This window comes from Phyllobates terribilis, unplaced genomic scaffold, assembly GCF_046119375.1.
Source record: "Phyllobates terribilis strain yellow unplaced genomic scaffold, ASM4611937v1 Scaffold_12__6_contigs__length_324123572, whole genome shotgun sequence".
Classification (NCBI taxonomy): domain Eukaryota; kingdom Metazoa; phylum Chordata; class Amphibia; order Anura; family Dendrobatidae; genus Phyllobates; species Phyllobates terribilis.
This window is the reverse complement of record NW_027362772.1, coordinates 287282671-287295055: the sequence shown is the minus strand read 5'-3', so window position 1 is coordinate 287295055 and position 12385 is coordinate 287282671. Positions and strand designations below refer to the sequence as shown.

The 12385-nt window shown below is 44.9% G+C and overlaps 1 protein-coding gene across 1 annotated transcript in view; it reads left to right on the top strand.

Moving 5' to 3' along the window:
* POU2AF1 (POU class 2 homeobox associating factor 1) overlaps positions 1-12385 on the top strand; it is a 59469-nt gene that overhangs the window by 1725 nt on the left and 45359 nt on the right. The gene's annotated exons all lie outside the window — the stretch shown is intronic.

The window sequence follows — 12385 nt, the reverse complement described above, 5'->3', positions numbered from 1 at the left end:
TGGCAATCAGTCAATGGAAAATGGACTGCACTAGGGTGCAACTCGGATGCATTCTGGTGCTGTGCTATTTTTTTTTGCAGACCCAAACACTTTATTGGGCCAGTTTGGTCCATATGTCAGTCCTATTGATGTGAATGTAATCCTAGCTGCAGTACCAGGGATTGGCCACTATACAGAGTATGGAGCTGAGGTGTCCACCAGAGCTGATAGTAGCTGATTGTGGGGGGTACTGGGTGTCGGGCAGCCTCTGATCTGATATTAATGACCTATTCTATAGAAAATACTATCGTAATGATGGGTCATCTCACTTTAAAAATGATAGGTCATCTCCCTTTAAATGGGTTTTTGGGATTTTTTTTATAGATAGGTCCTCTATAGGGTAGGCAATCAATGTGGGATAATCTGGCATCTCTCCCTTTAGGAATTCTACCAGTTTAAAACGAAAATCTTCAATAACGGCTAAGCTGCAGTACCTGGGAATGGCCACTGCACAGTGTGTGGCACTGTGCTGTTCTGGATCTGTACACTGTGTTTTTTTTATTTTTCCATCTACATAACCATACGAGGGCTTGTTTTTTTTCTTTGGCAGGACAAGTTGCAGTTGTGAATAACTAAATTCATTTTACCTTATAAAAAAGTACTGAAAACGAGGAAAAATAATATGGTGAAAAAAATACAAATTCTGCCTTGCTTTTTGGGGGGTTTGTTGTTACGAAAATTCATTGTGTGGTAAAAATGACCCTGTAACCTGTTTCTCCAGGTCAGCATGATTATGGTGAAAGACAAATTTGTGTAGGTTTTCTTTACACTGTATTTTAGAGAATTTCGTAAAAAAAAAAAAAAGTGTTGCCATTTTCTTAGATCCATAATTTTTATGCGTATGGATGAGGTTTTTTTTTTTTTTTAGCATTGAGCTGTAGTTTTTCTTAGTACGTTTTTTGTGGTTTATACATTGGTTTAATCACTTTTTAATGCAATTTTAGGAGGTCAAGTGATGACAAAACTGCATTTATAGAGTTTTCATTTTCCTTTCCGGCGTGTATCGTATGGGTCAAATAAGTTTATATTTGGATAGATTGTGCTTTTAAAAAGAGGTCTCTCTCTGAATGGAGACTGCATTGGTCAGCAAGGAAAGCTAAGCAGTCTGTGTGTTGGAGCTGCAGAGTAACTTGTTGAAGCTGCAGCCTGTTCAGTGTGAGCTGTGCATGGAGTTGAACACTTCTGTTTTGCGCTGGATGCTGCTGGAGCTCAGGCTGAGGGGGTACTGAGACTGGTGGGATCGGGCCTCTTCTGTGTATAAAGTTTGCTCCGGGAGGAAAACTTTAATCTGTTCGGGTGAGCCCGCACTGACATATATGGGCCTGCTGAAATAACTGTTTATTTGCTGTGATACCTTTGTGCCCAGAAGAGACTGCTTTTGGTTTTGAATCACTTGGAGTCTTATGAAAGCAATCAAACTGCATGTTTGGACCAAACCACATTGCATGTGTGAACGCTACCTAATGCCTACGAGAGAGAGTGAATCCCTACAGTATATATTGTAGTTGTTGGGTACTCACTCAGCTGCTTTTGAGGTAGTCACAAGAGTCAGTTTCTTTAAAATGACCAAGGCAGGTTTATTCGGACTTCATTATCTACACTTTCAAAGTAACTGAAGCATATTCTTGTCCAGCACAAAGTAACAAAACAACGCCTTGACTGGCACAAAGTAACAAAGCAGGAAAATAAACAGTCTATACAGTGTTGCGGGTTCACCTGCTCACAGTCAGTGTCCTGTAGCACAGACACGCTGGAGGTCTCCACACCTCCAGCCACAGACACTGAATGAGACATTTGGTCTCCATTTTATACACAGTCCCGTCTCTTATGACTGCTCGTAAAAACCGGCCCTGATACGCTCTATTAACCCTCTCAGCACTATGTGTGCTGGAGCATGCTTTCCTGGTTTTACATCACTGAAGCTACCAATCTCAGCGATACATATCTCCCCTCAAGGACTTGTCCGGTGGCCATCGTACAATATATATACGAGAGGGCACCGAAAAAAAATGAGAATTACCTATTTACATTTTTTTTATTCAAGATAACATCTTTAAAACATGAATCCCCTTCACAATCCCGTCCATTAGATGATCTGCACTTGTCCCAACGATTTTTCCACTGTTCAAAAAATTTTTTATATTCTTCTGAACTAATGCTGCGAATTGCTTCCAGTTATATTTTTTCTTAACCTCTTCTACGTCCTGAAAACGCTTTCCCTTTAGGTATTTCTTCATTCTTGGAAATAAGAAGAAGTCACAGGGGGTTAGGTTGGGCGAGTAAGGGGGATGAGAAGCTATTGTCATGCCATTCTTCACCAAAAACTGGTTAATTTTCAATGCTATGTGGGCAGATGCGTGCTCATTAAACATGATAACATTGCGCACTTTTTGAACATTTTCATCTGTTCTGGACGTTGAGGATCTTTCAGTGACATTTGGGCACTTCTGAAGTGGGAAAACCACTTGTGAATTCTTGCCTAGCTTAGAGCTTCCTTCCCATGAGCTTCCCGAAGACTGAAACCGCTTCTGCCACTGTTTTCTTTAACAGGAAACAGAATTTGATGTTGACGCGTTGCTCCTTAAAGTTTGCCATTGGGTTGGGAGGGGCTTAAGAAAACCAGCCTCTGTCCGCCGCGATGGTTTCTCATGAACTTGGCCAACCGAGCAGGGAGAGTGTCTAGCAAGCGTATCTAGCGGGAGAGGACAGAACTGCCAACACTCTTCCCTATAGAAAATAATTCTAATTTTTTTGTGTATCCCCTCGTAGACATATATATATATATATATATATATATATATATATATATATATATACATTGCGACAAAGTCACTGGCAGTGTGTCAGAGGAGAGATATATTTCACTGAGGCTATTGCCTTCAGTGATGTGAAACATGGAAGTTGCTCCTGCATATTAGGTGCAGAGAGGGTTAATGAGCCAGGTTTACAAGGGCATGCTTTATGGGTGGATGGCTTAGTGCAGGGCGGGAGGCCATCCACCATATCTCCACTCCAGGGAGTGGTCTGGGCTTTAAATAGCCAGCCTTTACACTCAGGTGGGGTCAGTGTCTGGAGAAACTTGCATGAGTTGTGCTGAACCATGTGTGCATAACCCTGAGTGGCCGATATACGGACTGTGCTGCATCTTTGTATTTTGTTTTGCCATTATGCCAAATGGGCTGTATTTACTTTATGGACTCCAATTTGATTTATAAGCTTTAATAAATCAACCCGAAATTTAAAGAGACAGTGTTCCTTGTCTACCTCTGCATACAGCCGAGCAAGCCGCTCTTCCAAAATATATATATATGTGTGTGTGTGGTTTTGTTGTATTTTTTCAGGCAGAGGGTGATTTAAATTTTTAGGATTTTACTTTTTTTTTAAATATATATTTTTTATTTTAATATTTATTTCATCTTTAGTCCACCGAGGGTTCTTCTTGAACTTGTGATGTTTAGTGTTATCATACATTGTGATATGAAGCACTGCTGCGAACTGGATTCTGTAGGAGCACAAGGATGGTGGTGACCGATGAAGTAGGTGGAGGGGGGATATAACACCTACTGTAAATGCTGCTTTCATTATTCATTAAAACATCAATTGATTTGCAGACCCAGGTCCATTGGCCATGGACCCTTGTAGTACGCTGACACTTCCAACACTGTAGAGATGACTTTTCAGCAGTCACTTCATTATCATCACAGCCAGGATTATTAGGAAAGGTCACAAGAGGATGCGTCTGTCCAATGACCTTGGTACATATCGCAGAGCTTTCTCACAACACTCTCCCATAGAAGTGAGTGAAGTGGCTTCTGAGTGAGGTTTGTTCTGACCAAGTGGCTACAGTAAAGCAAGTTGTGAATTGCTTCTAAATCTTATGATTCTTCATTCTGCGACTCCCTTGTGTCTGAGTCACCATGACCGATGTGTCATGATGATCCGTTTGGGGCTTCTCACCGCCGTCCTGATTTGTAGCATGGCGGTGAGTGACGCATTCTGTCGCTTTATATGAGGTTCTACAAAAATGATACACGAAACAGACTTCAAAAGTTGCATATCAACATATAAAGTAACTTTTATGGCACAGTTAGTAAAATCCAAATCTATGTCAGCTCACAGTTCCCACAGAGATAGAATCAAAGTATAGTGATGTGTGCTAATTCACAAGGTGAAACAATCTGATTTCCACCCATATTTTCCGATGGCTGTGATTAGACATGAAAAAACAGAGAAAAGGAAATATCACAATAGTCCCCACCACGCCCAGCATTAACCTTTTTTTCTACAAGTTTTCTATTTAACTCCTTAAAGGGAATCTGGCAGCAGGTTTTCGCTCCCCCATCTGAGAGCAGCATAATGTAGGGACAGAGACCCTGATTCCAGTGATGTGTCACTTTCTGGGCTGCTTGCTGAAGTTTCAATAAAATCACAGTTTTATCTGCTGCAGATCTAATAGAGCTCAAATGCTGTATAACTCCGCCCACATCACTGATTGGCAGCTTTCTGGGCAGAAAGCTGCCAATAAGTGGTGGGGGTGGGGTTGGACTACCTGGTAGAAGGTTTACTAGTCCTCTAGTGAGAATCTCCTGCTGATAAAACTTTGATTTTATCAAAATTGCTGCAAGCGGCCCAGTAAGTGACGCATCACAGGAATCAAGGTTTTCGCCCCTACATTTTGTTGTTCTCCAATTGGGTGGCAAAAACCTTTGCTAAGATTCCCTTTAATGTTATGCATAGCACTGGGAACCAGGGATTTGTGCCCACCACAACCATTAGATTTGTGGCACCATGATAATGAGGGCACAGGAATCAAACTTGCGCCAATCACTTGATGACTGAACATGTTGCATATTCGCTGGGTGAATGACGTTCTATTTACACATTCCGATTATTGGGAAAAGATTATCTACTATTTTACTTACATGGATGTATTTTGGGCTAAAAACACATTCTTGTAATTGGGTTTCTTTAACATTTTGCATTGTTTGGATTTTACAGGCTACAGTGGGGAAAAAAAGTATTTAGTCAGCCACCAATTGTGCAAGTTCTCCCACTTATAAAGATGAGAGAGGCCTGTAATTGACATCATAGGTAGACCTCAACTATGAGAGACAAAATGAGAAAACAAATCCTGAAAATCACATTGTCTGATTTGAAAAGAATTATTTTAAAATTTTGGTGGAAAATAACTATTTGGTCAATTACAAACAAGCAAGATTTCTGTCTCTCACAGACCTGTAACTTCTTCTTTCAGAGGCTCCTCTGTCCTCCACTCATTACCTGTAGTACTGGCTCCTCTGTCCTCCACTCATTACCTGTAGTACTGGCTCCTCTGTCCTCCACTCATTACCTGTAGTACTGGTACCTGTTTGAACTTGTTATCAGTATAAAAGACACCTGTCCACAAACTCAAACAGTCACACTCCAAACTCCACTATGGTGAAGACCAAAGAGCTGTCGAAGGACACCAGAAACAAAATTGTAGCCCTGCACCAGGCTGGGAAGACTGAATCTGCAATAGGCAAGCAGCTTGGTGTGAAGAAATCAACTGTGGGAGCAATAACTAGAAAATGGAAGACATACAAGACCACTGATAATCTCCCTCAATATGGGGCTCCACACAAGATCTCACCCCGTGGGGTCAAAACGGTCTCAAGAACGGTGAGCAAAAATCCCAGAACCACAAGGGGGGACCTAGTGAATGACCTGCAGAGAGCTGGGACCAACGTTACACAGGCTACCATCAGTAACACACTACGCCACCAGGGACTCAGATCCTGCAGTGCCAGACGTGTCCCCCTGCTTAAGCCATTACATGTCTGGGCCCGTCTGAAGTTTGCTAGAGAGCATTTGGATGATCCAGAAGAGTATTGGGAGAATGTCATATGGTCAGATTAAACCAAAGTAGAACTGTTTGGTAGAAACACAACTCATCATGTTTAGAGGAGAAAGAATGCTGAGTTGCATCCAAAGAACACCATACCTACTGTGAAGCATGGGGGTGGCAACATCATGCTTTGGGGCTGTTTCTCTGCCAAGGGCACAAGATGACTGATCCGTGTACATGAAAGAATGAATGGAGCCATGTATCGTGAGATTTTGAGTGCAAACCTCCTTCCATCAGCAAGGGCATTGAAGATGAAACGTGGCTGGGTCTTTCAGCATGACAATGATCCCAAGCACACCGCCAGGGCAATGAAGGAGTGGTTCGTAAGAAGCATTTCAAGGTCCTGGAGTGGCCTAGCCAGTCTCCAGATCTAAACCCTATAGAAAACCTTTGGAGGAAGTTGAAAGTCTGTGTTGTCCAGCGACAGCCCGAAAACATCACTGCTCTAGAGAAGATCTGCATGGAGGAATGGGCCAACATACCAGCAACAGTGTGTGCCAACCTTGTGAAGACCTACAGAAAACGTTTGACCTCTGTCATTGCCCACAAAGGATATATAACAAAGTATTGAGATGAACTTTTGTAATTGACCAAATACTTATTTTCCACCAAAATTTAAAAAAAAAATTCTTTCCAAATCAGACAATGTGATTTTCAGGATTTGTTTTCTCATTTTGTCTCTCATAGTTGAGGTCGACCTATGATGTCAATTACAGGCCTCTTTTCTTGGCAAAAAGTATAGGAAACAAGATGAACATTGAATGGTTCCATTGCCCCTAGGTGTATAACATCCGTCCTCGTTGCCCCCCGATATTTACCATCCGGCATCACTGCCCACCCCTAGTGTATTACATCTGGCTCCAATGTCTCCCGGTGAATAGCATCCAGCACCTTGCCCTCAGTGTATAACCTCCGGCCCCCATCACCAGTGTATAACCTCTGGCCCCTCGCCATGCCGTCCGCCTTTACTAACATGTGACAGACCGGTCGGTGGTGCAGAGCTCACTGATACCAGCGCGGTCCTGTAATAGGAGCCACCGGGGTAACAAGTCCGTCCGTGACATTTCTTCCTCCTGAATCTTCCCCATCACCTATGAGTGATATTATTGAGAAGTGGAAGGAACCGCAGCAACTCAGCCACGAAGTGGAGACCCCGTAACGTTACACAGACAATTGTAGCTTCTGACTTTGTGGTAACAGTTTGGGAAAGGCACATTTATGTCCCCCATAAATGTGCTCAGTGCACAAGGTCCAGACAGACATGGTTTGAGGAGTATGGTGGAAGAACATGAGCGTTCGCACAGAGCCCGGACCTTAGCCCCATCCAACACCTTTGGGATGAACTAGAGCCCGGCCTCTCCCCAACATCAAGGTCTAATCTCTTTCCCTTTTGGGTGAAGAACCAAAAATTCCCACGGACACCTCCAAAATCTTGTAGAAATCCTCCCCAGAAGTGCGGGAGCGGTTATATCTGCAGAGGAGCTCCTGTAGGTGTAATGAGGATGGGTCCAGAATACTTTTTCCAAATAATGTACCTTCACTTATTGGCTTAAAGTGGTTGTCTGAATGAGACCAGACAATTATAGGCAGATCTGAACTATTTTACAAGTGAGAATTGGGTATATACAGTAGAATAATTCCCAAAGTCCCTTTTTTGGACAATCCTCCTTTTTTCCCTTCCCAACCTCCACACACACGACCCTCAAAAAAATAATTGCATTACTATAGAGATCTTCTTCTGTCCGTCTCCAATGTGCATATTAGATCTCCAATAGACTTTGTGGTTTGGTGTTATGCTTACCTATTCAAATTATAGTATAAAAGTATGAAAAACTGATCACTTGTAAGATAGGTCTGAAAAATTGGATCATTCAAGTTATAACCCAGAAATTCAACCAACATCCAAAAAGTTAGAAAGTACACTTCAGGTGCTACTAGTAAGTGCTTTGCTACCACGCCCTAGTTCTGAATTCACAGTTACCTTGCTGAGTAATGACATATAATGCCCTCCGTGCTGCTACTGTTTCTAGTAAGTGTTTATTTATCTCATTCTGGTGCTGGATTCACAACTACACTGCTTAGTATTGATGGATCATGTCCTCCATGCTGCTATTTCTTCTAGTAAGGCTATGTGCCCACGATGCAGAAATGCTCCGGATTTTTCCTGAGCGTTTCTGCATCTCCCTGGCAGAAAAAACTCATGCGGATTTTACATGCGTTTTTTCAGCCAGGGACAAGCATTTTTCACGCGTTTTGCACATGCGATTTGGCATGCCGGTTGTCAAGCTCTTTCCAAACGATTTTAGCATCACTTGGAAAAGTGTTTGGCAACCTGGTCACACTATATAAATCCATGCAACTGGCATTGATTTTATATAGTGTGACCAAGTTAGTTAAAAAAAGAATAAAAATGGTAAAAAATAAAACGTTATACTCACCTTCCGATGGCCCCCGGTCTCCTTCTCCGATACGTCCGGTCTACCCGGTGTCTAGCGGTGGTGTAAAAGGACCTTCCATGATGTTATTAAGTCATGTGACAGGTCATGCGACAGCCGACGTCAGCGGTCGTGTGACCTGTCACATGACTGAATGACGTCATGGAAGGTCCTTTTACTCCATCACGAGCCACCGGGGAGCCAAGACGTACCGGATAGAAGACCGGGGGACATCAGAAGGTGAGTATAATGTGTTTTTTTATTTTCAATTCTTTTTTTTTTACAGGTACTATGGTACCTGGGTCTGGAGGAGAGTCTCCTCTTCTCCAGACCCGGGTACCATCCACACATTGTATCGCTTAATATCCGCATATGTGTGTCACCCTGGCCTGGATGCCACAAAATGTAATAAAGCTGTGTCTGAGAGCAAGGGGGAGGTTCTCTAGTCAGGGGAACATTAGCATGCAGTACCTCCTGTCTCAGGCCAGTAGGGGGAGCAGGCTGCCCCTATAAAAGCTGGTACTGGGGGCAGGGTTAGGGAGAACTTGATGGCCTGTCTCAGCACTGAGACTTGTGCCAGAGCAGAGCAGGGACAGACAGTTGCACTGCACCTAAGAGGAAGTGTGGCAGGAGGAGAGCCACAAGCCAGAGACAAGAGGCGAAGAGAGCCTGTCTTGGCAGATAAAAGACTTACTTTACCAGACTTTGGTGTCTGAGGCTGGGAGGATTCCACATTCTCCAGCAGATAACCAGTTTGCAAGGGACTGTATATTCCTTGGCCTAAGAAGCCTGGAGGCCCTGCCACAACCGAAGGGACCAGTAAAGCCGTACAAGGCTGGGAGCAGAAAGGAACCCACGTCGCAGGCCATACAGGCGAGAATACACGGAAAGCTCGGAAACGTGGGCTATTACCCTATAACGAGGAGATAGCCAGAAGGAGCGCAGAAAGCACGGTAGGCCTACACCCTCACCCTGACCAGGGCCAATTTCCCCGTTGCTCTCAGACATCCAGGTCCCCTCCTAGCCGGAACTGTTTATGGGTCAGTTTACCTGTTTTAGTAAAGACCCTGGACTGCAACTTGTTGTCTGTGTGCTCCTTGCTCCTCCAGCACTATCGGCACCGGGACTCTCATTACCATCACTCCCACCATCCACCACACTGCCATGGGGCCGCACTCTTCCCGTGGGGAGTCACACCATCCCAGCTGCATATATCATCAGCCCCAGCGGTCTGCCCTGCAGCGGCGGTTCCTAATGACCGCAAATCCACGGGTGGCGTAGTCGGACATAATCAATAGCACATAACGGACTACCACTGGCCTGACCACCCTGAGCCACGGAACCGGGTTGCCACTACTACCCCCATCGCTCCCTATTGCCCGGATCCGAGTGCCCCATGGCCCAGGGGGCGAGTCATATGCACATGTAGTCATACGGATATTAAGCGATTCAATGCAAGTCAAAACGCATAGTGGGCACACAGCCTTAGAGTTTATTTATCTTGCCCAAGTTCTGAATTCACAGTTATATTGCTGAGTATTGATGTATTATGTCTTCCATGCTGCTACTGCTTCTGGTGTTTATCTCACTTTGGTGCTGGATTCACAACTACACTGCTCAGCATGTCCTCCATGCTGCTATTCTTTCTAGTAAGAGTTTTTCTATCTCATCCCAATGCTGGATTCCATCTACAGTACATTGCTCAGTGCTGCTGTATAATACTCTCTATGCTGCTGCTGCTACTAGTAAGTGTTTTGCTATCTCACTCCAGTTCTGTATTCACAGCTACATTGCTGAGTATTGCTGTGTAATATCATCCATGCTGCTACTGCTTCTAGTAAGTGTTTATTTATCTCACTCCTCTGTTAGATTCACAACTACACTGCTCAATATTAATGTATTATGTCCTCTGTGCTGCTATTGCTTCTAGTAAGAGTTTTTCTATCTCACCCCAGTGCTTGATTTCATCTACACTGCTCACTGTTGCTGTGTAATGCTCTCCATGCTGCTGCTGCTACTAGTAAGTGTTTTGCTATCTCATGCTGCTGCTGCTTCTAAGTAAGTCTCACTCCAGCTCTGTATTCACAGCTACACAGCTCAGTACAGCTTTTAATGACCTCTGTGCTACTGTTGATTCTGTGTGTTTGAATTAGCGATAGGGAAAAAGGATCAACTTTTTTTCTGTGTACTTTACATGGGAGATACATGTCATATAATAGTCAATATAGTGATATTACCCAGGTATATACACGATTCTGAGAAGTCACCAGAAATTACAACTATTTGTTATATTCTGTTTTATTATCCTCAAACCTGTTTGATATGTTAGTGTGATGGTACAAGTTACAGTAACAACAACATAGCCGACTTCCTACTACTGTAGAGAATACAACACCACAATAAAAATGTCACCGACTGATATAATCTACTGATGATAGGATTCTTTCGATGTCCTCATTTAGTACAGGAGCTAACTGGTTACTGTAATTTTCTGAATTGTGTGGTTAAGGTGTTTGCTAAATTAATTTCCATGTGAGATGTGACTTTTCTTTGTCCTTAAAATGATTGCGTATAGGGGTCTTCAGGGATTTTGTTTATTGACGGATCCACCTTAGGCTAAGCAATCAATGTGTAGTAAGCTGGAGTCTCACCATCCAGGTAATCAACCGATCAGCAGAACTAAGGTACAGCGCCACTCGCCAGAGCTCCACAGTCTCTTCTCTGCGATCAGACACAGAGGCACAGAGACACAGAGGCACAGAGACACAGAGGCAGAGAGACACAGAGGCAGAGAGACACAGAGGCACAGAGGCATACAGAGACACAGAGGCAGAAAGACACAGAGGCACAGCGGCACAGAGACACTGAGGCACACAGACACAGAGGCAGAGAGACACAGAGGCAGAGAGACACAGAGGCACAGCGGCACAGAGACACTGAGGCACACAGACACAGAGGCAGAGAGACACAGAGGCAGAGAGACACAGAGACACTGAGGCACACAGACACAGAGGCAGAAAGACACAGAGGCACAGCGGCACAGAGACACTGAGGCACACAGACACAGAGGCAGAGAGACACAGAGGCAGAGAGACACAGAGGCACAGCGGCACAGAGACACTGAGGCACACAGACACAGAGGCAGAGAGACACAGAGGCAGAGAGACACAGAGGCACAGCGGCACAGAGACACAGAGGCACAGCGGCACAGAGACACTGAGGCACACAGACACAGAGGCAGAGAGACACAGAGGCACAGCGGCACAGAGACACTGAGGCACACAGACACAGAGGCAGAGAGACACAGAGGCAGAGAGACACTGAGGCACACAGACACAGAGGCAGAGAGACACAGAGGCAGAGAGACACAGAGGCACAGCGGCACAGAGACACTGAGGCACACAGACACAGAGGCAGAGAGACACAGAGGCAGAGAGACACAGAGGCACAGCGGCACAGAGACACTGAGGCACACAGACACAGAGGCAGAGAGACACAGAGGCAGAGAGACACAGAGGCACAGCGGCACAGAGACACTGAGGCACACAGACACAGAGGCAGAGAGACACAGAGGCAGAGAGACACAGAGGCACACAGACACAGAGGCAGAGAGACACAGAGGCAGAGAGACACAGAGGCACAGAGACACTGAGGCACACAGACACAGAGGCAGAGAGACACAGAGGCAGAGAGACACAGAGGCACAGCGGCACAGAGACACTGAGGCACACAGACACAGAGGCAGAGAGATACAGAGCCACAGCGGCACAGAGACACTGAGGCACACAGACATAGAGGCAGAGAGACACAGAGAGACACATGTGACGCGCCCCCTGGGCCGTGTGTGTGGGGAATACCCGGAGCCGGGCCTCTACTGGGTTCCCCCTTTCTAGGTGTTCCCTCCCCACCACTCCAGCCAGGGATCAGGGACAGTTGTGCTCACTCTTGGGAGCATTGTCGCCCTGTCCCCCGGAAATGTGGTGTAATGCATGTGGGTGTTAGGGTCTTGAGCCATACTCCATCC